The sequence below is a fragment of the Danio rerio genome, chromosome 24 (assembly GCF_052040795.2).
Source record: "Danio rerio strain M-AB ecotype USA chromosome 24, GRCz13ab, whole genome shotgun sequence".
Classification (NCBI taxonomy): Eukaryota; Metazoa; Chordata; class Actinopteri; order Cypriniformes; family Danionidae; genus Danio; species Danio rerio.
In genome coordinates, this window is record NC_141044.1 from 12,379,542 (window position 1) to 12,405,826 (window position 26,285).

The following is a 26,285-nucleotide window of genomic DNA, read 5'->3' on the forward strand; positions in this document are numbered from 1 at the left end:
AACCACCAACTTATTCAGCCTAGGTTTTACACAGCGGATGCCCTTCCAGTTGTAGCCCATCATTGGGAAACACCCATGCACTCTCATTCACACACATACACTATGAAAAAATTAGCTTACTCAATTCACCCATACCATATGTCTTTGGACTTTTCGGGGAAACCAGAGCACTTGGCAGAAACCCACGCCAACACAAGGGGAAATGCCAACTCCACATAGAAATGCCAACTCACCTAGCCGAGGCTTAAACCAGTGACCTTCTTGCTGTGAGGTGAACATGCTACCCACTGCGCCACCATGCAGCCCCCCTAACACACAATTTAATGGGTAATTTAATAATGAATATAAATAGTTTTAGTTTCTAGCAACAAGCACTCACACATGCACATCCACTATATACTTGACCTTATACACTATGCAATAGTGCTACAGGCTGCCGCTAGGACACACTCCATAATGGGGCTGATGATTGAGGTTGCTAAGATAAATGTCTGATATTACCCCCTCCACCATGGGCGGCCTTGGGTGGAAGTCAGTCAGAAGTGTGGGATCTAATGCACCATCACTTTTGAGCCAAAATCTTTCGAAATCAAAGTACTTGAATGAGCCACCCCTCTGCCATGAGTTCCGGAAGAGTTCAAGAATTCTTTGAGCCAGTAGATAGAAGGTTGGTCAAGAGTTATATTTACATTACATTTACACCCTCACATTGATATAAATGGATCTCTTAAAGATGGATTCCTGGGCTTGGGTATCCTGTGGCAGAGAAAGAGATGGGTTTCAGGGTTTCAGGAGGAGGTAAATATGATACCTGGAACTTTTGTGAACTTTTGCAAGGTTGGTGGAGGCCCAGATCCCAGAGGAATAATTTGTGGAGAAAGTCCTGGAACACCTCCTTCATAAGCACTTGAAAGACATCCAATGATTCAGCCAGTCTATATGGCATGAACTGATATTTGTAGAGGCTAGCGGGGGTGATAGAGTTTTTCACTTTTCACCCTTTCTGATGCAAATTAGTTTTTATGTTTTTATTAGTTTTTTTTAAAATATGCAGGCTCATCTGAGTTCCTCAAGGGCTGCAGAGATCAGAGAAAGTCAACAGGACAACTTGACGGTTTATTCACTGAGAGTCAAAGTATGGCCTCAAGATGCATTTCTTCATTACTGGACACTGAATAAACCCAACTTTTTTGGCACAAACTGTGTGATTTTGAATAATTCTGAATGAGTGCAGCATGTCAAACAGCTGCAGAAAGATGATTCCCACGTCACACAGTAAGATCTCAGTTGTAATAATGTCAGACTGAACAATAACGTGCCAAACTCACTCAGTTTGAAGTCATCCATATGTGATATTTTTTAAGATTCCACATCAGTTTATTTTTATTTATATAGCACTTTTATAATGTAGATTGAGTCAAAGCAGCTTAACAGAGAAGTTCTAGTAATGTCCTGCTTTCAGCATCATGACATGATGCCATAGAGGGAACATAAACATACTTGTGGTAAGTTTGCTAATTTGTCATTTACAAATATATATTTTTTTATAAATGCTCATTTGACACTTGTTACAGCTGAAGTCACACTGCAGGAGAGTATTTGGCAGAACTTAATTTGAGGGAAAATCTGATTGGAACCGCCATTAAGCAGCTGGTAAATATGACAAACCGACATTCAAAGATGACATATTTAGTCTAGGATTTCAGTAATCTTTTACGATTTTCCATATCTGTCTCAGATGACCAAACCATGGCAGTAATAAAACAATATGAGCAGGGCTTTAGGGGGTCTAGCTTCAGGCAGCAGATTGAACACACAGTCACATGGCCTATGGGAAGGTAGTATGTTTGATGCATTCTTGTTGAACACATTCTTAAATGCATCATATTCAGAATGGATAGATATTTTAGCTAATGGTTTGGTCTTTCACAAGAATAGGTGCCAATTTTGTTTAGATTGGACATGAAATAGGCTCGAGTATAAACAGTTCTTTGGACAAAACTCACTCCAAACCATGGCAGTAATAAAACAATATGAGCAGGACTTTAGGGGGTCTAGCTTCAGGCAGCAGATTGAACACACAGTCACATAGCCTATGGGAAGGTAGTATGTTTGATGCATTCTTGTTGAACACATTCTTAAATGCATCATATTCAGAATGGATAGATATTTTAGCTAATGGTTTGGTCTTTCACAAGAATAGGTGCCAATTTTGTTTAGATTGGACATGGAATAGGCTCGAGTATAAACAGTTCTTTGGACAAAACTCACTCCAGCAAGTTACCTGACAAGAATCCCATCTGGCATTGGGGGGAAAATGCAGAGAGAGCCAAAAAAATAAGTAATTAAGAAAGGAGTGGAGTGATAAATTTGACCTGGCTATGCCTTAAGCCCTGCTTACACTGTGAGATTTCAGCAATAATTTTGTCAACTGAGACAAATTTGGGAAATCCTAAAATATTTCTGAAGTCCTAGACTAAAATCTTTGATCTTTGATCGTTGGTTTGACATGTTCACTGACAGCCGCTTTAAGCCTGTTGCGATTAAATTTTTCTCTTCAATGAAGTTCTGGCAGTGTCAAAGGATTTTAGACACTTTGCTGCAGTGTAACAACAGCTGTGATGAGCGTCAATTCAAGAACCAATAGGAGCTCCAAATTTGGTCAAAATTCGAAGTCCATGCGACAATTCAAATGGCCGCGGAGTAATGTCAAAACTTTTTTTTTCCTGGTTTTATTATTGACACACGCCGCAAGCAAAATTGGTGCTACAGATTGTTTACGTTTACTGTAAGGAATCATTTCAGAACGCTAGATAGTGAAAGTGTCATGGGAGGATGACGTCAAACTCTGGGGGCATATTCTTTTGTGTTTGGCATGCCTTCATTGTAGTTCAGTCTGACTTTATGACAACTGAGATCTAACAGTGTGACATGGGAGCCATGTTCATGCAGTCTGACATGCTACAATCATTCAGGATTTAAAAAAAAAAAGGAAAATCGCACAGTGTGGAAGCTAGCTTCCTTGCTGAAAAATCCAGCTTAAACCAGCCTAGGCTGGTTGGCTGGTTTTAGCTGGTCGACCAGGCTGGTTTTAGAGGGGTTTTGGCCACTTCCAGGCTGGTTTCCAGCCATTTCCAGCCTGGTCTTAGCTGGTCAGCTCAAACCAGCTTGACCAGCCTAGCCAAACTGGGAGTCCAGCCAAAACCAGCTATGTCCAGCTTAGACCAAGCTGGTCAAGCTGGTTTTAACTGGATTTGGCAAGTAATTTTCCAGCCTGACCAGCTAAGACTAGGCTGGAAATGGCTGGAAACCAGCCTGGAAATGGCCAAAACCCCTCTAAAACCAGCCTGGTCGACCAGCTAAAACCAGCCAACCAGCCTAGGCTGGTTTAAGCTGGATTTTTTAGCAGGGTTCCCATGGAATATGCTGGGCTGGGTGTCAGTGGGGCAAATGAAGAAGGTTTATGAAGTCTTTGAAAAATAATACTGCCTGAGGAATCAGAGTTGAAGAGGGTGGTAACTGAAACAGAATAATCTTGTAAAGAGTTGCAACACAGAACATACACAGATATAGTTTGGCTTCTAAGAAGCAATTACTGCAGAGAGGTAGGCATGATCGAACACCCAATGGAGAGGGGAGAGCATGCTCAGAGCCCCGCGGCTAATCAGCAGCCCAATCAGAAATAATACATAAAACCTGTTTATTCTAGTGATTGGGCCGAAGACACACCCTTCTTAAGGAGAACAGAAGGAGCAGCCGGGAGAGAAGAGAGTTTCACATGTGGTGGCTTTAATTTAAAATAAAAATATTTACTTACCTGAATCGCCAACCTTGTCTTCTTCCCACAACCACAATGAACTTTACTACAGTGGTGCTAAAACCCAGGAAGAAGAAGAAACTTTGCTGCCAGAATGACCTCTCCATCAAGGCTGCCATTTGTGGAAGCCCACCAACAACAACATGACGCGCTGGTGAAACTGAAGAATAACCAAGATCAACATTTCCAAGTCCTCATGGAGGCCCAGCAGGAGGAACATGAGCAAATCTGGAGCCTGCTGTCTAAGGAGGTCCGGCCCGCTCCGACATCTGCCGCCCACCCTGCCATTGCTTTACAGAAGATGGCGTCGGAGAACGACCAGAAAATATTTCTTGATTTATTTGAGAAGATGGTGGAGGCGTGTGGCTGGCCGCAGGCAGAGTGGCTGGTACGAGTGATTCCGCTGCTCTCGGACGAAGCCCAGACCGCCGCATGACAGCTACCTGCCCAGAATCTCCTGGAGTATGATCATCTGAAGCGAGCCATTCTCCAGCCGGCCCTTTGTGTTCGATACAGGATGGCTGGACTATCGCCCAGATAATGGATGCCGTGATACTGGAGCAGTTCATTGCCCGCCTACCCTCCCGAACATCAGAGTGGGTCCATCAGAGTGGGCCTCAGGAGCCAGGCAGCAGTGCACAGAGGCGGAACCGCAACAGCTCTCACTAAAGGGGGGCAAATATCAGGATGAAGTGGTGGAGTTTCAACTCCTGGCTGCTTCTCAGACAGCGTCAGGTCTCTCTCTGGTTCAATCGGTTGGTCTTGCTGGCCCGGAGGTATAGTGGGAACCCGTACCTCAAACATTAGCTAATTCTAGGAACCAATTTGCCTTATTTTAATAGATTATTAGGGGTCTTATGTGAGGGTGTTTCTTGGAAAAAGAAATCGCCGGAGAGGGGTGGGTAGCTCAGCTGGGGGAATCCCAAGCTGTGACGTCACATGCTGACTCAGGGGAAGAGCCGGGAATTTCCCGTTGTAAAGACTTTCCCCTGGAGCAGTCGCGTGACGACATGCTGAGACATGCACTCGAAAGAGTGCAGGTCATTGATGGGCAAATCCTCCAGCTTGATCGGCCCCTCTCCTATCCGTATTTTGCGTTTATTAATGATAGGGTGTATCGAGTGATCCAGGACGCCCAGACAAAGGAAGATACAACCCAACTATTAGTACCAAAGAGCCGTCGGGAAGTTCTTAAGACTAAATCGTCTTATGGCCCGATTCTTTTGGCCAGGCATTCACGGAGATGTCAGCAGATAGTGCACTGCATGCCGTAAATGTCAGCTGGTAAACCCACCAGCCACCCCAAAAGCGCCATTGCGCCTTCTGCCAGTTATGGAAATGCCCTTCGAAAGAATTGCTCTGTTTCACATAATCTCCCCAGTGGGAATCCCCAAGGAGATTCTCACTGACCAAGGCACCGCGTTCATGTCACGCACATTGCGCGAACTTTACGGATTGTAGGACGTTAAATCGATTCGCACTAGAGTCTATCACCCACAAACAGACGGGCTGGTGAAATGATTTAATCGCACGCTTAAATCCATGATTCGTAAATTTGTTCACAAGCGCGCAAAAAATTGGGATAAGTGGTTGGAGCCCTTGTTATTCACTGTGCAGGAGGTTCCCAAGCCTCCGCAGGGTTTTTTCCCTTCGATCTTCTCTGTGACAGACAGCACTGAGTGGTTTTGGATGTCGTTAGAGAGGCTTGAGAGGACGAGCCTTCAAACAGCAAAAATGAAATTCAATATATTCTGGACCTTAGAGTAAAACTCCACACACTGGGGTGGCTCTCTACGGAGCATTTGCTTATGGCCCAGGATGACCAAGGCCGGCATTTTGACAGGGGCACTAAACTGGGCAAACTTTCACAGGGAGATAAGGCACTTGCACTGCTACCCACTTCCACCTCCGATTGTCTTGCTTCCCAAGACTGATGGCTAAGTCCGGATCTGTGTGGATTATAGAAAAGTCAATGCTGTGTCGAAATTTGACGCATATCCAATGCAGCGTATTGACGAGTTGCTTGAGCGGTTAGGTGCTACCCGATATTACTAAACATTTTATTTACCAAATGGATATTGGCAGATACCTTTAACTCCAATATCCCGCGAAAAAACATTGCATGTAACCTTTAAAGCCTTGCCAGTCATCATTTTTTGCTCATTTTTTTTGTGCACACTACTAAGACTGTCAAACCGTACCTTATTACAGGACTGGGTAACCTTTCATGTCTGACGATTATAAAACTACACACAACTTGCACATAAAGCACATGTGGTGCCTTTATTTCATTTGAAAGTAAACAGTTAAGGCTGTTTACTTTTAATTGTAATGTTGTAATGTTGGATATATACTAGCCATTGTAGCTTGTGATCAAAAAAGTTAATGTCAAGCCCTAAAAGTAACAGAAAACAAGTTAATATGCACTGCTGTATTGATATCCATTATGTTAATGTACAAAATAAACCTGATTTAATGTCCACAAACTGGGATTAAAGAATCTTATTTTTTAATTGTACTGATACTATGTGGCTGTGGTAAGGAATTAAATAGTGATTTTACTTTACTTATCAGTCTTTTTACATCAGTAAAAAGTAAAAAGTCGTAACAGTTTTTTTATGCCTCAGTCACGGCTTCTATTTTAATTTAAAGAGTGCCATTTATAGGTACGTTTAATTTACATCCCTTGGGAATTCTTCAAATAACATATCTAGAGAGAGTTTCCAAACATCATAAAACCATATCACAACATTTTGACCTTCCAGCAATATGGTCTGCACCCTGGTGCAGGTTCTAATAGGATTGTGATTATGAGTTATGGGTGTGTTTTGAGCATAATGTGCAATAAACAAATCAGAGTCTACTTTTTTGCTTTCGTAGAGGAAAAAAGTAAAAATTTACTCCACTGAAGACATTTAATTTCACTTGGTAAGCACAAAGATTTGTTTCAGAACAATTTATAAATTCAGTTTTAGTTTCCAGCAAATGAATAAATGAACAATAATAATGAGGTGTGTTATATTCAAACCCACATCCTATTGTTACGCCTCATATGGTGATGCATACATCTCCAAAACTCAACAGGTGGACTAATCTAAGATAGTGGGTTTTTTTTTTCTTTTAGGTTCATTAAAGACCCTTCGTGCTGCTGCGTTCTTAGGCAGCTGAAGAGGTCTGATAGAGTTAGCTGGAAGCCCGGCTAGTAGAGAGTTACAATTATCCAGTCTGGAGTAAACAAGAGTTTGAACAAGAAATTGAGCTGCATGTTCAGATAGGAAGGGTCAGACCTTTCTGATGTTATAGAGTGCGAATCTGCAAGATCGAGCAGTTTTAGAAATGTGGTCAGAGATGTTTAGTTGGACATCAATAGTTACTCTAAGGCTTTTTACCATTTCGGATGCAGTAATGGTTGCCCCATCCATCTGTATTGAAAAGTTATGGTGTAGAGTTGGGTTGGCAGAAACTTCAAGCATTTCCGTTTTCGCAAAGTTAAGCTAAAGATGATGATCTTTCATCCAGTGGGTGAACCGAGGGATCATCAGGGTGAAAAGAGAGGTATAGCTGGGTATCATTAGTATAGCAGTGGTAGGAAAATCCATGTTTCTGGATGACTGGTCCTAGAGATGTCATGTAGATGGAGAAGAGAAGTGGCCCAAGAACAGAGCCCTGAGGTACCCCAGTGTTTAGATGCTGTAGGTTGGTCATCTCTCCCTTCCAAGACACCCTAAATGACCTTTTTAGAGAGGTAAGATCTGAACCATTAAATAACCGTGCCTGCAACGCCCAGTGATTTAAGCGTAGATAGCAGGATCTGGTGGTTTACAGTGTCGAAACCAGCTGACAAATCCAGCAAGATGAGGACTGATGATTTAGAGTCTGCTTTAGCCAGTCTGAGATCCTCCACGATCGAGAGCAGGGCAGTCTCAGTTGAGTGGCCTTTCTTAAAGCCAGATTGCTTGTTGTCCATGAGGTTGTTTTGAGTAAGAAAGTCCAGGACTTGACTGAACACTACTTTCTCCAGAATCTTGGCCATGAATGGAAGCAGGGATACTGGTCTGTAGTTTTCAAGTAGCATTTGATCTAGGTTGGGTTTCTTTAGCAGTGGGGTTACCCTAGCCTGCTTAAATGAAGTGAGGAATAAACCATCGTCAAGAGATGTGTTAATTATGTGAGTCAGTGTTGGTATGACTGCAGGAGAAATGGCTTGCAAGAGATGAGAGGGAATGAGATCAAGCGGACAGGTGGTTGTATGGCTAGATAGCATGAGTTTGGACACCTTAGACTTAGAGAGCTGAGAAAAAGAGGTGAGTGTGTGTGGTGTTGGTGGTGTATCTTGCATGTTTGTTGTATGTGCAGAAAATTGAGCACTGATTTTTGCAGTTTTGGTGTAAAAGAATGTAGCAAAGGGGAGGATAGAGGAGGAAGGAAAATGTTTTAAAAAGTAGGCGAGGATTGGTGGCATTGTCTATTTTCTGACGGAAGTATGTCTGCTTTGCAGAAGTTACCTTAGCCGAGAAAGAAGACAGAAGAGTTTGGTATGTAATGAGCTGTTCAGGATTTTTAGTTTTTAGCGATGTTCACGGAGAACATCAGAAAGCCAGGGTCCAGGGGGACTGGCACTGGCTGGCCTGGATGTAAGAGGACAGACGCTGCGTTCGAAACAGCATACTTCCATACTATATAGTATGCTAAAAACAGTATGTGAGCCGAGTAGTATGTCCGATTTCATAGAATTCGAAAATCAGTATGCGAGAAGTACCCGGATGACTTACTACTTCCGGCGAGATTCTGGAGTGCGCATCCCATGCACGCTGCGCTATCGCATAATGCCCCGCGAGAGAATTTATGAATGGAAGTGAGGCGACGCAACTGACGCAGGTAGGTCACGTGATCATGACAAAATGGCGGATGTAGTACGTCCGAATTCCATTCATACTTTTCAAATTCATACTGTATAAAACGTACTTTTCTAAGGGCCGAGTAGTACATTTAAATTCAAATGCAGTACCTACTGAGTAGTAGGCGGTTTCGGACGCAGCCAGAGTCTGTCTAGACATGATGCTAGTGTGGAGCAGAGTGTATCAGTGGCACTGTTCGTATCAAGTGCAGAGAGTTTGCAAGATGGAGGAAAAGAGTCTGAAACAATGGTGGATAGTCTATTGGGTGAGAGAGAGCGCAGGATTCTGCGAAACGCAACTAGTGTTGGAGTGTGTGGCGGCTCAGGAGTAATGTGGATGTTGAGAAACGGAAGGAAATGATCCGATGTTTGTAGTGGCGTTACTAGTGTTTGATAAGCGAAGCAATTTCACGTGTAAATAAGCACTAGCTGATTACCTGATTGTGAGTAGCAGAAGTAGGTGCTCATTTGAGGTCAAAAGAGGCAAGCAGAGTCTGGAAGTCAGCAGCTTGAGGTCTTTTAATGTGATTGTTGAACTTACCAACAATGCACCTTAACACACGTCTATTTTAGACCAGCACAACCATGAGTCCACAGAGTGGCACAAATGGATTTGCTATTTAAACAACACAATGCAAAATGTGAAAATTACAGTTGTGCTGAAAACAGCAACAAATCGCACAATACACATCTTGCGCCTTTTTGCGTCTGGTGTATGACAGGGCCCTGATTTACTAAATAAGCTCTTGTAAGCTCTGCTCTTTGTGACTGCAATCAGACCCTTCCGTTAGATGATTCTACTCTTATTGAAGTTGCACCAAATTTGTGTGCATGTGTTTGTAGGGCAGGACCGCTGAAGGCCTCTCCACCTCTGTACCAGCAGGGCTCAAGCTAATCCCTGTCCTAAGGCCATAGAAAGATGTCACCCTCTGCCAGTTGCCTGGCCATCTCCCTGCTGCTTGAGGAAATTAACTCCAGAAAAGCCAGGGGGAAACTGACAAACTGAGGCTAGGGAGGAATGGCTCTCTCTGTATTGAAGGGACACAGTAAATTCCCTCCTTCTGTCATGACCCCCTGTTTTGTTGTGAGAATTTTTGCCACCGTCTGTATAAACTAATCCAGAAAACCAAAGGAGACAAAGAAAAAATGAATGGAAGAGATGACAACTAAATGGATGAAAGTTTTTAAGATTCATAACAAAAAAAAAATACACACACATACACATAAGTTACATGGGATTGAGGGATCTAAGTGTATAGAATTACTAAAAGTAGGAAAATAATGTGAAAGAGAGAAATATAGAAAAAGAAAGGATAACTTCTGGAAATAAAAAAGAGTGGAATGGTAAGATACATTTTTTAAAACAGGACAATGAAAATGAATTGCATTCCTGAACTTTTTTTTATTTGCTTTAATGAAAATGACAGTGAACTACTGGATGTGACACAAAACTTTCTTTCCTTTGTGGCATTGTCTGGTTGTGTGTCTGCTTGCTTAAAAGGACATTGGATCTCATTCACTAATAATTGCGTAAGTTTTCCTATTTATATGCACATTTGAGTTTTTTTACAAATACTTTTCAGCCTATTCAAAATATATGCATACACACAAGTTTGTTCTTATACACATTACTATGTTAGTGAATTTGAATTGTTCTCTGAGAGCATCCTCATGCACAATACCCTATACAATTATTTGCATAACAAACACCCACACCAGATCCACAGATAAAGGCTTTTTGCAAAGCGGCACTTGTCCAAAGAAAATTCTAATTAAATTAATATCAAGAGAAGTAAAATTTAGAATTAAAAAGAGACAATTTTGGCAATGAAACAAAAGAAAATGCAACTTAAATGGTTAAATTAACGTTTGGATGTTTACTTTTAGTTCTAAAAACGTAAAATAAAATCCACTGAATTTTTGTTGACTAAAGAAAATACAAAATGTATCATTGTATTATCTTGATGTTCAGGCTCTTTTACTGCAGTGAATAATTTTTTCAACTCCATGCATACAGAGTGCACCATAAAAATGTGACTCACAGCAGGTGAATGCAAGATGCATTTAGGGCACGCGAACACCAGCAAAAACACTTGATTCCAGTAAACACCATTTAAAAAAAGGCACTTCTTACCACAAAAGAACACATCCAGTGTGATCGGGGCCAGCTATTTAGCACTACCGGGAAACATATCTGTCCCCTCTCTAAAGATGCAGTCATAGTTGCCATGACTCCATACACAAGGTCAGAAACAATAATCATCCTTTATATAAAGATGGTTATTGTATATTATGTAGAGCAAGTGATTGTTGTTTGGAACACTAATTATATACAGGGCATTTACATTGAAACTGATACACTGGCCAATTTAGTGTTGGAGATTTAATGGGTAAATTTGATCAGCCTGGTGGTCAATCTTCATTGATTGCACATTCCACCAGTAAGAGCAGAGTGTGAATGTTTAATTAGCAGAGTAAAGCTGCAGTCACACTGGGCTTTTCCTCCCAAAGACTTCCACTCATACGCACACGAATGAGTCAGACCAGAAACGCAGGGTCATGCCTCAAGTTTCGCAGGTTGCTGCGGTGAAAAGTTCAAGCTTGGTAAACTCTGGCCTGCGAAATCGCATCACTAGACTGCGTGAGATCAATCAAGGTTTAAAACATGACCTGTCTAGATAGAAATTTAAAATATGGAGCAAATCGCTCACTTTTTAATGTCTGTTGTACATGTGAAATTCTGTTGTTTGGTGCTGCGAAAAGGGGCAGGATAAACAAGATGATTAGACATTTAAAAAAGTGAGTGATTGTTACATGTTTTAAATTTATGTTCAGAGAGGTCATGTTTTGATCCTCAATTGGTCTCACGCACTCAAGTGATGCGATTTCGCAGGTCAGATTTCACCAAGCTTGAACTTTGCAAAGCAGCGAGCTGCGAAACTTGTTGCACAAACTTGCGTTTCCAGTCTGACACATTCGCATGCTTATGAATAGAAGTCTATGGGGAGTCAGAGAAAAGAAAAAAAAAACACATGAGCTATAGGGATTGAGTGTGTCTGAGTCTAAAGAATAACTAAAAGTAAGAAGAGAATGTATGTGTGAAAGAGAAATGTAGAAAAGAATAAAGGATAAATGCTGAAAACTAAAAAAAGAGTGTAATGGTGAGATACATGTTTTTAACAAGGTGATAAAAATGAAATGCATCCCTAGAAATACAGTAAGATGAGATACAGACTGTGTTCAGATCAGATTCAGAACAAATCAGCACTGATAAGAAAAAAAAATGTTTTATTTCTTTTAATGAAAATGACAGTGAGCTACTGCATGTGAAACAAAACCCTGAGCAATAGCATTGGTTTAAATGCGCTATGAAAATGTGAACACCAATAATTGAACAATGTACACATTTTTTCCACAAATGTGTGCTCGAAATGAGAGTGGTGGAGAACAGCAGGACAGAGTGTCGAAACAGTTGATTATGAGTCCCATCAAGTGAAAAATGGTTTCATTATTAGACGGTTCATGCAGCTGTCACCACACTGACACTGGTATGAGAAATGATCCTGCAGCAATTCCACCAAACCTTTCCTCCTGGGAATACTGGATTTACCCCTTTTACACATATGTCCACACGTCCATTCAATAATTTTGTTATTATAGGAGTCTAGGACCCTTGGGGGAAGGAGGGGGTGGGGGAGGTGGGGTCGTCATACAGAACGAAAAATGAAAGAAGCGTCAGGATAAACGGCTCCAAGAAAGACAGGAAGAGAAAAAGAGAAAATCCATTTTGAGGCCCCGTTTTCAATTAGGCTCCACAAGCTGTTATCACAGGTGTCGCAGAATAGGGCAGAGTGAGGGAGAGTGGCTGCTATCCGCCTGCTAAAATGAACCCTTATCTGTGCACCACAAAGATGGGCTGGGACGGACTATCTGGAAATTACTTTCCGGACGCGCTGCTAACAGGAACTTTATTTCTGTCAGATGACATTCAGCTCTATTTGCTACTGATCATTTAAATGGCTGCCTAAAAAGAGGGACGTCACCTCTGACTTTTCCTTTCTGTTCACTCTGGCTCTCCATTCATCTTTTTCATCAGTTCATCTTTTTCCTTGTGCTATAAAAACCTATCAGCATTAAAAAAATAATAATAATTTGTGATTGTAAAAGCCAACATAGCAACACTAAATCAGTAAAAACTAACAATAAAATAAGCTTTTTTTTGTAGAAAAAAAGCACTTGAAACATTTCTAATTCACTGGGTTCTACGACTGTATCATTTTATTTTTGTATTAATTATTTTCATACTTTTTAAAACACTAATTATACAAACTAAGTGTTGAAATGTATATTACTAGTATTTTAAATATTTTATCGCGTTTTAAACATACAAATCAACAATATATTGTGTTCAGTTTTTAGTACTCCTGCATTGCAATGGTATTTTTTATACTGAAGTATCACTACTTTTTAACAAATTAAACAATAATTTACCTAAATTAAATTACATAAATAATTAGTAGGCTTTAAATAATCAAAGATTATATAAAAAACACTGGTGCCAACCTACCTATGAGATTTACCTTTTATTTTACCTTGTACGTGTACTTCCTTCCTCATTTCCCTCCCATTATTTTTTATGCTCCATTGATTTTATTTAATTTTATCTAATTTCAGAACTCTGACATATACTCTGGAAACCAACATCCCACAAAGTTTTTACCTCTGTTCCTTGTTTTAAATGATATAGTGTAAATATACAATTGAAAACACAAGTTTACATAGACACCTAAAAAGGGAACATAACCATTTTTTTTTTAAATGTCAGATATTTAATCATACAAAACGTTTACTATTTTAGGTCTGTTAGGATTACCTAAATCATTTTCATTTGCTAAATGCCAAGAATAATAAGGGAATATACATATAACAAATGTTTTTGGTATCCTTCCACAAGCATTTCACAATATAGTTTGAAGTAATTTTTTCCCCTTCCACCTGACAGAACTGGTGTGACTGAATCAGATTTGTCTTGCCCGCACAAGCTTTTTCAACTCTACCCTCAAATTTTCTATAGGTCTGAAATCAGGGCTTTGTGATGGCCACTCCAAAACATTCACTCTGTTGTCCTTAATTTGGCAATATGCTTGGGGTCATGGTCCATTTGGAAGACCCATTTGTGGCCAAGTTTTAATTTCCTGGCTGTTGCCCAATTATGCTCTTTTTCGCCCAATCAGGGTCCTTTCTGCAGACGAACAATGTTTTTGAAGTGTTTCAGTCAGGTTTCAGAACTCATTACAGCACAGAAACTGCATTAGTGAAAATAACCAATGATCTACTCCCTGCTGCTGACCAAGGGTGCATGGCACTATTAGTTCTACTCGATCTTAGTGCCACATTTGACACCATTGACCACAATATACTCATAAATCGCTTAAATTCTACAGGTGTCCAGGAACAGGCTCTACAATGGTTTAAGTCTTGCTTAACTGACCGTTACCAGTTTGTGAATATTAAAGGCTCACGAAACACCAAAACACATTTTTTGAGCTGTTGACAGTCGTATATGTGTCCCACACTGCTAAAAACACTATTAGGACACCTATATTTCACTAAAAAGTGTAAATTGGTTGTTTTTGCGTTATTTCAAGCAAATTCGTACTTCCTGTTTGAAACGAATTTTTGAAGCTGCGTCACGGTCATGACATAATAGCGTGTATTCCAGCCTGCAGACTGGGCGTCTGTGCCAGAGTGTGTCTTATTACGTCTTACAGTGTGATACATTAATGCATGAGTAAGACTTGGTTCAAACCAATCAGCGCGCTCTATTCTGCAACTTCATTAATATTCATTAGTGTCACTGTTTACACCAGAGACGCCACGTTGTGTTGGCAAAACAAGCGTGGAGTGTTGCTTTTATAGTTTGCTGCCATTAAGTTTCGTTTTCATTTTCTCTCTGTGAGAGCTCAGACTCACGTGTGGATTAACAGTGTACGCGACGCTCGACAACAATAACTTACGTGTCCAAGGAGGATTATTGTTTACCTGAGAGCTGTTCTCATCTGCAAACGCTGAAATCCGGATTAGCTTGTAGTCTTCTCTTCATAAAGACGCGGCTCTAGTTGCTGGTGATTGTCCTGTCTCTACAGATTTGGTAAGTGAGCGACCAGTGCTCTTTGTTTATTCAGTTTGTTCGTATCGAATTAAGTTAACTATTGCACTGAGTGCAAACTTGTTAGCACCGCATTTTGTGACCGGAATAACACACGCGGCTTTCTGACGCTACCTGCCGTGTGCATCTAAGTTTCCGGGAAATGCAGAGGTTTTTTTTCTCTCATTCGCCGCGCGGTATCAAACATTGCATGAAAAATACACGCTTAGAGCAGATCCTCGAATCAAATATCGCGTTTGTCGCGAGGGGCATGAATGAATTCCCTGAATGAAAGAGCCAAACTGCAGTTAAAGTCCAACATTTAATAATCTGGCAAATAATTCGACTACAGATGTCCATGTAGGTTAAACACAATGACTGTAAAAAATACACCATCACTTTCTCGTGTGAGTATTTTGACTGAAACTCGCGCGTGCACAAATAGACACTCCCACACCATCCCACTTTAGTTCCTCCGACACTCCCCCCTAAACAGAGCTGGACACGCCCGCTTTTCTGACTTTTTCCGAAGTAGAGGTGTGAAAACACCCTGCTGAAACGAGGGGGTTTCATGGCCCTTTAATGGACAGCCTTCACAAGTCAGCCCAGTAAAGTATGGGGTGCCTCAAGGATCAGTTTTAGGCCCTATGCTGTTTACAATATACATGCTACCCCTGTGAGACATTATTAAAAGACATGGGATAAGCTTTCACTGCTAAGCAGAGGATACTCAATTATATATTTCAACTAAACCTGATGAGATGTCTGAACTGTCTAAGCTAACTGAGTGCATTAAAGATGTTGGACTGAATGACCAACAATTTTCTTCTCTTAAACTCAGACAAAACTGAATTATTACTTATTGGGCCTAAATCCTGTACACAGCAGATCTCGCAACTTAACCTGCAATTAGAGGGATACAAAGTTAGCATTAGCTCTACTATAAAAGATCTGGGTGTCATATTATACGGCAATTTAACTTTTGAAAATCATATCTCCCATGTCACAAAAACTGCCTTCTGTCATCTGAGAAATATCGCTAAGTTACGAAGTATGCTATTCATCTCAGATGCAGAAAAGCTAGTCCATGCTTTTATAACTTCTAGGCTGGACAACTCTAATGCACTGTTTGCTGGCTGACCAGCATCCTCTAGTAACAAACTTCAGCTAGTACAAAATGCAGCTGCCAGAGTTCTTACCAGGTCTAGAAAATACGATCATATCACCCCAATTTTATCCTCCTTACACTGGCTGCCTGTTAAGTTTTGTATTGAATTTAAAATATTGCTTCTTAACTCCCGAGACCCTCAGACTCTGCAGCATTACTAATTTGATCCAAGACCAGTGATGAAATGATACCAAAGTTTCCATATCTTGGACCAGGCCATATCCTGAGCAGCTGCTGTGGTGGTCATGGAGGATTGAAGAGCATGAGATTAATTCCTGGGACACTCCAGAGACAGACGAGTCTTCAGTGAGGTTCAGCTTCCAGCCTCCTCTGCTGAGACTGCAGCTCTGCACAAGACGTTTGGTTAGCGGAGAAATTGAAATGGTCGTGCCAAACTGAGTCTGGTTTTTCTCAAGGTTTTTTTCTTCATTTTCGAAAATAGGTGAAGTTTTTTTTTCCTCTCGCCGCTGTCACAACTGGCTGGCATGGTTCATAATCGGTAGAGCTATGCATCGATGGATGTGCTATTCAATGTTTGCACTCTCAGTAGTGATTATTAAATCACATTGAACTGAGCTAAACAAAACTTAAACTCTGAAAATTTAACTGACACTGTTTCAATTTACTATGATCTTTTATGTAAAGCTGCTTTGACACAATCTACATTGTAAAAGCGATATACAAATAAAGGTGAATTGAATTGAATGTAGCTTCAGTTTTTCAACATAAAGTTGTTTTTTCATGATGCCATCTATGCTGTGACGTGGACCAGTCCCTTCTGCAACAAAACAGCCCTAAAACATGACGTTGCCACCCCCATACTCCATAGTTGGGATGGTGTTCCTAAGCTTGTAAGCTTTTCCTTTTGTCCTTTAAATTTAACACTGGTCATTATGGTCAAACAGTTCAATCTTAGTTTCATCAGACCACAAGACATGTCTCCAAAAATCTGTCTTTTTACCAGTGTAATTAAGCAAATTGTAATCAGTTTTTTTTTTTTTTTTTGATTCTGGCTTGTTGATTTTCTCATTTTGTCACACAAGGAAACAGTGTATTTGGGTTTTCCTTAAATTCTATTTTACAGTTGTGCCTCAGATTTACTCAAATGTTGTCAATTAACCAATCAGAAACTTCCAAAACCTTGACACCATCATCTGAGCTTTTTCATAGGCATAATAATCTTATTGTATGTAAACTTTTGACTTTCAAGAAAAGTTTCTCAAGTTTCTCAAAAAATATCACACATTATTCTGCTATCAAGCATAACAGAAACAAATTTGATAATCCTTAGTTACCTAAAAGAGAAGACATTTAGTCACATTAACATGGCATGTTAACCTTTTTTTTTAAATGGTTATGTGTCTTTTTATACAGTGTATGTAAACTTTTGGTTTCAGCTATATATATATATATATATATATATATATATATATATATATATATATATATATATATATATATATATATATATATATATATATATATATATATGTATATAAATATATACTCCCATTGTCCAAGCAGCAACAATAGAATCAGAGGACATTGTCGTCCACCTACCAAGCAAATGATTTGAGCTGAGGAGGGAAGCAGCCCCCTCCCTTAACCCCATCCAAAGAGGACCAATCAGGCCATTGTTGTGGCACAGTTACTTCACTTGAGTTGTCAGGCCAGGGGAGTCTGTCCACGGATATTTTGCATGCTGCACCTGTCTTTAGTTTACCATGTGGGAATGCTCCTCACCAAGCCTTCTAAATTCCACACAACAACTTTTCATGAACTTTTGCATTTTGAAAAGTGCCAAGGAGTGATAGTATATATTGTGTGTATGTTTGTGTGTTTATATATATATATATATATATATATATATATATATATATATATATATATATATATATATATATATATATATATATATATATATATATAACACTTCTATACAGCTTAACATGGCATTTAAAGGCTTAACTAACTTAATTAGGTTAACTAGACAGAATAGGGTAATTAGGCAAGTCATAGTATAATGATGGTTTGTTCTGTTGACTATCGAAAAAATATATAGCTTAAATGGGCTAATAATTTTGTTCAAACTATAAAATAATCTAAATAATTTTGGCCTTAGACAAATCATATCAGACAGAGTGACATCAAGAAATAAACTCTTTATAACTGAAGAAAACATGTCGTGTGGAAACATTACAATTGTCAAACAATCGCATTGTCAGTGAGACACTATTAAGACTGTCTCACTAATGAGAGGAGGAAGCATGTCTACATATAGCATTATATATGCCCCACAAAAATAATATAATAATGAAGGTAGATTGAATTGTTAAAGTGGGAAACTGCAGTTTTCTTTAGCTTATATCCAACAGCAAAGATCATTCATTTTTTTTGGCTTAGTTCCTTTATTAATTCAGGGCCGCCACAGCAGAATGAACCGCCAACTCATCCAGCACACGTTTTACACAGCGAATGCCCTCCCAGCTCTATTCCATCTTTGGGAAACCAACAGCAACAGTTCAAAATAATATTTTTAAATGTAAAATTTGGAGAAGAAGAAAATTGTTCTTGAAAAACAATAAAAAATGTATATGACCAGAGGTGTATGTAGTTTTATTACTTTAAATTAATCACAAATGACAAGATTTAATCATTACAATTATTTTAGAATTTTAAACCCCCATTTTTTCTTTTTTTTTTTTTTTTTGGTTCCTCTATTGCCTTTAGACATGTTCAGACAGAAATAGGATCAGTTTAATAGTTTATATGAAATGAAAGGGTTAGAGCATTTTTTTTATTTATTTATTTATTGTGGGAAATGACAAAGAAAACACATTGTCTGTGTCAAGGGTGATGATGATATTTGTTTAAAAGTAACTCCTGGGTCTCTATGCTAGTGTGTCTACGCTGCAGCAAACTTGGCGAGATGAGCCGTATGTTTGGAGAAGAAATTAACTTCACATCACAGAGAAAAATCTGCAATCAGAAAGCCAAATTACATCCATGCTTTTTCCACATCAATTAATCAACTATGCCCATCTTTCCCTGCAAACCTCAGCCCCCACCTCTAATTAATGAAAGGGGACAGGCCATCTGGGAATGACTAACAATGTAGATAAAGAGAAAGCTCATGAGAGTAAATAAAATACCCTCCTTCATAAAAACAAAGATAATAAAATGAAATAAATACATACATACATATATTTTTTTACAAGGAAAATGTTAAAGCTTGATGTTTCAAATGCCAGTGGTCAGTGCTGAGGGTAACACATTACAAAAGTAATTGCATTACAGAAATATACTAAGTTTGCTTTAACACAGATACATAAGGCATATACTTAACCCATTTTAATATCATTGCATTATCAGTAGTGCACATTACGGAGCATTTTAATATATCACAAGTGGTGCCAAGGACAAGAATGTAAAGTTGTGAGGATAGTAATATTGTCTCTGTCCCCTCTTGCTTGTTTGGTTGTTACTGGTTAAAGTGGAATTTCCAACAACAATGATTTCAGTATTAAACTGAACTGCATTAGTTTCAATTAAAACTACATCAGCATTATACCACTAACTCTTCTGCTTGCTTGATATGCTGAAATGTTCACAAAAACTGAAATATTCTTGTGGATGTATTATCTTTACTTCTATATTAAGCTGCTTTGACCCAATCCACAGTGTAAAAACACCTTAGAAATAAGAATAACTTAATAGTAGAGTTAGGGCTTTAAATAATCCTTAGGATGTGACAAGATGATAAAGCCCTATACACTGTTTGTTTCTGATTGAAAAGCCTCTGCAAGAAGGCTATCAGGTGACAGTAACAGGAAAGATGTGAGACAAAACACTACATGTTTGTTCCAGTCAATTTTTCAAATATGTTCTCTTCACTGGATATGCCCACTGAAAAATCTGCTAAAAGTAGTAAAAGTAATTAATGTTCCATACAAAAACGAGACACCAGTTACCAAAGTCAATCTTTGCCATGAGACTGAGCACTTGATATCCAATCAAATTTATAAATGCAGGTTAAGGCTAAGCAAAAAGTTTAGGAGGATTGTAATTCAAAGGAGCATTATTGATGCCTACGTCAGTTAAGCAACAAAATTTATTTGTGAACTTGGTTCTCTGCTTAGGGTGTGTGTGTGTGTGTGTGTGTGTGTGTGTGTGTGTGTGTGTGTGTGTGTGTGTGTGTGTGTGTGTGTGTGTGTGTGTGTGTGTGTTTGTGGGAGGGTGGGGGTGGGGGTTTGAAGGCATGTCAGGAGGCCGACAGAACTAAAACTGGCCATCTACTAGCCATCACAAGGTACCTGCCTAAATAACCTCTATAAACCATATTGTCATCTACTGTAGGTACTACAATGCACTTGGCATATTAAACAGTAAATCCCATTTATCATAACACTTATTTTGCAGTTACAATGCAATTATGCAATTATTCTGAGGGTCTGTTTACACCTGACCATGTGTTTTTTTTTTTTTTTTGTCCTATATTAAGGATATTTCTTAATGCCCTCCAAAACCCATTCAAGATTAAAGGATATATATCACTTCAGGAAGTGGTTTGTAACTTCAGGTCTGGGATGAACATGGAGAGGTTTAATTCATATGGTTTTAGAAATGAAAATTTTAATCTGCATAATTCATTCCTCCCAAAATTTGATAGAACAATAAAATGGTGGGAAATTAAGTGGGAGAGAAAGGGGGAAAAGATCAGGAAAGGTCCACAAACTGGGATTCAAACTTAAGACTCCCGAATGCTGTTGCCCTATATGCCAGCACAGTAACCACTAACCACTGAGCTACTGGCACTGATATAACATACATTATCTTCTATATTTTTGAGGGTATATTGTTTGTTCCATGTTAGGCTGTGCTAAACAGAACAAATGATTATTAACTATTGTTCATTTTCATTGCACACGTCTCAGTTAAATTTCTATGAACTAGATCCAAAAAAAAATCTGAGATCAGACTAAATCTATGAAACCTGTTTAGGGATTGGCTACTGGCTCGTGATTTGAATTAAGCTGTGTGATCCACGTGAATATTGATAGATATTGCACGAATAACTCCCAGTGGAGAACCATTGAATTTCAAAATATTTGCTGCTGTGACATAAAGCCACAACTACTTAAAATCATGTATTACCCATGCCACAGTGTAGATTTTAAATTGATGTTATTTGCCTAATCCATTAAACCCTAAGCAAAACAAATCATTCACAAGCCCAACAACCTCATGTTGCAATTAGTTTTTTAATGCTCGCACATTAAAAAGGTATATGCTCACACATTTCCTAGCCCACCATGATCTTCTGACAGCTCTTTCAAGATTCAGTGACAAGCCAGTAAACTACTTGGTGTAAAAGTCTAGCTTATGCAATACAACTGAAGGACTTGATCTTAAGCTTAGCGAACAACTAGATCTACTGGTTTAGTGGCTTGGCCCAGAATCAACTGGGCATGTAAGATCAGTTCATATTAGATATCCAGATGTTGGCCTCAACATGGTCTCAAAATGGCTAGAGGAATGCTATGGATCTGCTAAAGCTATTGCACCTCTCTTTAACAAGCTTAAATAATTTCCTAAGCGGTCAAACAAAAGCCCTCAATGTTTCAGAAAGCTAGGAGACCTAGTTATTCAGTTGCAGATAGGCTTGACCTTCCGAGAAACTTTACAAGGCATCAGCTCATATTTAGTTTACAAAAGTAATTGTAAGGAACTCTTTACAAATCAGAGTATGGTGTCTGCTTACTCATCTTGTCATTGTTTTGGGATTTAATTTATTGTAAAGACCACATGAGAAATGATCGCAGCTTTAATCCGGTTCTTCATAATGTGTCATCATCGAGAAGTGAGAGATTTTCACAGGTTTTGCAGAGGTCCTGTTACCATTCACAAAACATAACTTTGCAAAACCACACAAATAGAAAAATCTAATAAGACAAATGGCAACCTCAGCAGAAAATATCCTGTCAATTTATTTTCTTCCAGAAAGTTCGAGGTTTTAAAGAAAAGACCTTGTAGGAAATATAGGCTTACCTTAGAGAGAGCTCCAATTCCTTCAGATGCTGTTTTACTCAACAGGCAAAGAATTGTATATAAGGCAGTAATCCAGTGCTCGGAATGCAATACAGAATACAGAACAGATACAGAACCTTTAACTATCCATAGTGGAGTGTGGAAAGAATTTTTTTCCCAGTTGCCATATCCTTGTAAACAGAAGTGAATCATAAAATCACAAAATTATGTTCAGAAGATTTCCTCGTAATTATTTGATGTCTGACCTACTTCCTGGAAGACTCCTTATGAACCTTCCCTTCTCCTTTATAGTTATAGTTAGTGCATCCCGAAAGTATTTGTGCGCTTCACTTTTTCCACATTATTTTATTTTACAGCCTTATTCCAAAATGTTTTGAATTCATTTATTTCCTTAAAATTCGACACACAATACCCAATAATGACAATGTGAAAAAAAATGTTTGTTTTTTTTAACTGTTACAAATTTATTTAAAATCATAAACCTGAAAAATCACATGTACATAAGCATTCACAGCCTTTGCTCAATACTTTGTTTATACACTCTTGGCAGCATCTGCAACCTTAACTGTTTTTGAATATGATGCCACAAGCTTGGCACACCTGTCTTTTGGAATGTTGGCCCATTTCACTTTGCAGTACCTCTCAGGTTGAATGGGAAGCGACTATGTACAGCCATTTTTTAGATATTTCCACAGATGTTCAATAGGATTTAGTTCTGGGCTCTGGTTGGGCCACTCTGAGACATTCACCAAGTTGTTTTGAAGTCACTCCATTGATATTTTGGTCGTGTGTTTTGGGTCATTGTCCTTCTAAAAGATGAAACATCACCCCAGTCTGAGGTCAAGAGCACTCTGAAGCAGGTTTTCATTCAGGATGTCTCTGTACATTGCTGCCTTCATCTTTCCCTCTATCCTGACTAGTCTTCCAGTTCCCCTTCGGTTGGGGAACTTCAGTGCTATACAGTGGATTTGATTTTGAAAATCCACGTATGGGAGGATTCGGTTTAGAAGCCGCTTGTCTGAAAGAGTATTGAACGGGCCAATGAATGCAATGAACTGGCAGCGTTAGCTTGCGCCGGTGTGCCTCATTGCCAATTATCCCAGCATATAAGCACACCTGGAGAGAGCAAACGCCATCCTTTTCACTTCAGAGACTTTCTGATCGAGTTGATGAGGGTTCCTCTTGCTGATTCAGCGACTTCAGAGCGAACAAGTGTCTCCCTGTCCAGAGTGGGTTTTCGCGGCGGCAGACGGTCAAGCTGGGTTTCTCCCTTCCCGCGGTTCTTTGGGTCCGGTCCTCCAGAGCGGTGCGTATTGTTGTAACTTTCCTAAAAGAGCAACACAGTCGTGCAGCAAGTCTTTTTCAGGATGGCGCTCCGACTGTGCGTTTTTGGATGCTGGGGTTTCCTGGCTCCAGATGATGGACACGATAACTGCATTGCATGTTTGGGGTCCAGCATGTTAATGTGGTGCTCCCGGGCGGTTCATGTCGTCATTGCGATTCCATGACCGTTGCACAGCTAAGATCGCGGCTAACTTTTGTAAGACAGCGAGCCACCCCCGTTGCCTCCTGCTCTGCAGCGGGCGCTTGGGCAGATCTGAGTGTTTTAGTGGGAGATAATCTGCCGCCCAAGGACTCGCGGACCTCTCGCTCCTCACGGCGCTCCATCCAAGCTTCAGGCAGTAGGAGTGATCCATCTAACCAGATGGTAGCTCTCACGCTCGCTGACACCGGATATAAGATGTCCTCCGCGGCATCGGAGGGTGGGCTTTCACTGTCGAAAGAAGATCCTGACCCACTCGCCCCCTCCGGGCAGGTGAGCGTCGTCAAAACGGATCCTGAGGCGGACATGTTAGCCGTGCTTTCCCGGGCTGCTTCGGCCGTGGGGTTGGAGCTGGTTCATCCCCCAGCTCCGCGGCCGGACCGACTAGATGGGTGCTACATGGAGGACCAGAAGGCAAAGCCTTTGAAGCCTCTCGTCCCCTTCTTCCCGGAAGTGCACAGTAGGCTCACGCAGTCTTGGAGGGCACCTTCCTCTGCCCGTGCTGCGTGTCCCTCCGCCCTCACCGCCCTTGACGGCGGAGCTGCCAGGGGGTATGAGGCGATCCCGTCAGTGGAGCGCGCTATCATGGTCAATCTTTGTCCACGTGGCGCCCCTACGTGGCTGGGTTTGCCCCGTCTCCCGTCCAAAGCCTGTAGGTTGTCTGCCTCCCTCGGAGCCAGAGCTTATAAGGCTGCGTGCCAGGCTGCTTCTGCTTTGCACGCGATGGCCACCTACCAGCGCTACCAAGCGCAGGCGCTGACCGAGCTGCACGAGGGCGGGTCTAACCCAGGCTAACTACATGAGCTGTGCACCGCGACCGACTATGCTCTTAGGAGTACTAAGTCCGCGGCGTGTGTGCTGGGGAGGACAATGTCCACACTTGTGGTTCAGGAACGCCACCTCTGGCGAACCACCCCTGTTCGGCGACACCGTCTGTGAATTCACCCAGGAATTCAAGGCGGTGAAAGAGCAGTCGGATGCGATGGGCAATGTGATCCATCGGTGCGGCCGTAAGCCCAGTACGCCCGCCAAGCCATCCACCTCCGCTGCTCCTCGCAGAGGGCGCCCGTCAACGAGTGCTGCCCCGTCCCCGCCTGCGCCTCCGGCCAAGCGGGCGAGGCGTACACCTCGAAAGCAGGAGGTCCCCCTTGCCCAGGGCGCCGTTAAGTCCGGTAAACGGGCCACGAAGCGTCTTTGAGACAGGCCATCCGGAGAAGAGGAAACTTGCTCTTTCCCCGCTGGAGGAAATGAAGATGGAGCTCTTTTCCCCTTACCCGGATGTGACAGCACAAACTCTGCCAGTCCGGGACGCGCTGCCTTTCGGCTCGCAGATTCTACGTGCTTCGCCAGTGGCTCACGAGCGCTGGGGGGACAGTGGTCTTCCTTCCCTCAGCCCTCCAGCCCCCTCTCCGGAGTCAGGGTGCGGCGCCAGAGCGAATCGCTCTCCTCCAGCTCTTCCGTGGGACCCTCGTGCTTCCCGGATCAGCACACCCACTTCGTGCTACCCCACCGCTGGTACGTCAGCGATTGTAGCGATGACTCTATTAGCGAGGGCTTTGCCTGCCTGGTTAGCGCGGGCCAGCACCTCGTGGTGGCTCATACTCACAATCAGATTCGGTTACGCGATTCAGTTCGCGAAGCGGCCCCCCAAGTTCACGGGCGTGTATTTCACCAGGGTCAATCCCCTGTCCACCCCTGTCTTGCGAGAGGAGATTGCTGCCCTCCTGGCGAAGGGTGCAATCGAGCCAGTTCCTCCAGCCGAGATGGAGAGTGGGTTTTACAGCCCATACTTCATCGTAGCCAAAAAGAGCGGTGGGTCACGACCAATCCCAGATCTGCGCGTTTTGAACCGCTGTCAGAACCGCCGTTCAGAATGCTCACGCAGAGGCGCATTCTCCAATGCGTTTGTCCTCAGGATTGGTTTGCAGCCATAGACCTGAAATACGCGTGTATTTCCATGTCTCCATTCTTCCACGCCACCGCCAATTTCTGCGGTTTGCGTTCGAGGGTCGAGCATGGCAGTACTAGATCCTTCCCTTCGGGCACTCTCTGTCTCCGTGGGTCTTCACCAAACTCACTGAGGGTGCCTTAGCGCCCATTCGGCTCGCAGGCATCCCCATACTCAATTATCTCGACTAACTAGTGGTCCCACTGAAGTTCTTTCAGAGGCTCCTGGGGCATATGGCATCCGAAGTCACCGTCACGCTTCTCTGATTGCTCCATATGACACCACTTTAGCACTGGCTTCACGATCGGGTACCAAGGTGGGTCTCACGGCAGCTGCATGGCACCTGGGCACACACCGAGTCTCTGTTACTGCGCTGTCGCCGCGCCCTCAGCCCTTGGAACGACCCCTCGTTCCTACAGGCCGATGTGCCTCTAGGACAGGCGTCCAGCCATGTTGTTGTTTCAACAGATGCTTCCAACAAGAGTTGGGGGGCCGTGTGTCACGGGCATGCAGCTGCGGGCCTGTCGAAGGGTGCAGAGTGGCATTGGCATATCAATCGCCTAGAGCTGTTGGCAGTGTTCTTCACTCTCCGCGCTTTTTACCGGTGCTGGAGCTGGAGCGGCAACGGTGCTGGTCAGGACGGACAGTACGGCGGCGGTGGCGTATATCAACCGTATGGGGGGTATGCGCTCTCGCCGCATGTCTTAGCTCACCTG

General features: G+C 41.5%; 1 protein-coding gene and 1 long non-coding RNA gene across 3 annotated transcripts in view; one reads left to right on the plus strand and one right to left on the minus strand.

The window, feature by feature from the left end:
• The window catches only part of gli3 (GLI family zinc finger 3), a 340,422-nt gene that overhangs the window by 157,050 nt on the left and 157,087 nt on the right, over positions 1 to 26,285 (minus strand).
• Positions 1,409 to 4,605, plus strand: LOC147837978 (uncharacterized). Its single transcript, XR_015524818.1, has 3 exons — positions 1,409 to 1,938; positions 2,204 to 3,053; positions 3,283 to 4,605. It is a non-coding gene; the product is annotated as an uncharacterized LOC147837978 (long non-coding RNA).